The sequence below is a fragment of the Mastomys coucha genome, chromosome X (assembly GCF_008632895.1).
Source record: "Mastomys coucha isolate ucsf_1 chromosome X, UCSF_Mcou_1, whole genome shotgun sequence".
NCBI classification, from domain to species: Eukaryota; Metazoa; Chordata; class Mammalia; order Rodentia; family Muridae; genus Mastomys; species Mastomys coucha.
Genome location: NC_045030.1, coordinates 61,599,923 through 61,601,384, shown reverse-complemented (window position 1 = coordinate 61,601,384; position 1,462 = coordinate 61,599,923). Strand labels below are relative to the sequence as shown.

The 1,462-nt window shown below is 41.7% G+C and overlaps 1 pseudogene; it reads left to right on the top strand.

Annotated features, from left to right (window-relative positions):
* Nucleotides 1-433: 433 nt before the first annotated feature.
* The window catches only part of LOC116067807, a 3,316-nt pseudogene continuing 2,287 nt past the window's right edge, over nucleotides 434-1,462 (top strand).

Below are 1,462 nucleotides of genomic sequence, written 5' to 3'. Positions count from 1 at the left end.
ACTTCTGTTAAACTCCTTTTTGTTCTCCTTCTTCCTCTGTAATGTTACTGACATATGAATTACTACATTCATTGTATGTTCATCAAAACAAGTCATAGTTGCTTTATGCAATCGTCTTTCAAGACAGGAGAAAAAAGAGGTGTGGAGAATAATACAATTTAACTACACTATTTAGAAATTATCTGTACACACTTTCAATAATGGCTATAGTAATGAGATAGGTGAGCCAGAAAATTAGAAATTAAAAAAATCTTAAACATAAACTAGAATTTTCATATACCTATAGGATACTCCCAACAATAATGGTATATATACAACCTTCTCTAACGTAAAATGGAACGTTCTGTAATAGGGAACATTATTAGGCTAAATAATGTTAGATAAACAAGTCACAGGGAGTCCCCTCCCCCACCCCATGCAGCCTAGGCTTGCTATGCAAGTCGGACTTGGTCCAGGCCCACCACCCTGCTCTGTACTACTACTTGGCTTTCCCGTCAAGATACCTGAGGAAGTACATCATGGAGAGGAAGAGGTGGAGACCTTTGCCTTTCAGGCAGAAATTGCCCAGCTCATGTCCCTTATCATCAATACTTTCTATTCAAACAAGGAGATTTTCCTCCAAGAATTGATCTCTAATGCTTCTGATGCCTTGGACAAGATTCGGTGTGAGAGCCTGACCTACCCTTCCAAGTTGGACAGCAGGAAAGAGCTGAAAATTGAAATCATCCCCAATCCTCAGGAGTGCACACTGACTTTGGTGGACACAGGCATTGGCATGACCAAGGCTGACCTCATAAATAAATTGGAAACCATTGTTAAGTCTGGCATGAAGGCGCATTCATGGAGGCTCTCCAGGCTGATGCAGACATCTCCATGATTGGGCAGTTTGGTGTTGGATTCTACTCAGCCTATCTTAGTGGCAGAGAAAGTGGTTGTGACCACAAAGCACAACGATGATGAGCAGTATACCTGGGAGTCTTCTGCTGGTAGACCCTTCACTGTGCATGCAGACCATGGTGAGCCCATTGACTGGGGTACCAAAGTGATCCTTCACCTCAAAGAAGACCAGACAGAGTAATTAGAGGAGAGGAGAATCAAGAAAGTGGTGAAGAGGACCCAGCTATACCACTCCTGGGCATATACCCCAAAGATACTGCAACATGTAACAAGGACACATGTTCCACCATGTTCATAGCAGCCTTATTTATAATAGCCAGAACCTGGAAACAACTCAGATGTCCCTCAACAGAGGAGTGGATACAGAAATTGTGGTACATCTACACAATGGAGTACTACTCAGCTGTTAAAAACAATAAATTTATGAAATTCTTACGGAAATGGATGGATCTGGAGAATATCATCTTGAGTGAGGTAACGCAATCACAAAAGAACAAACATGGTATGCACTCTCTGTTAAGTGGTTATTAGCCCAGAAGTTTGGAATACAGGAAGAACAACCCAC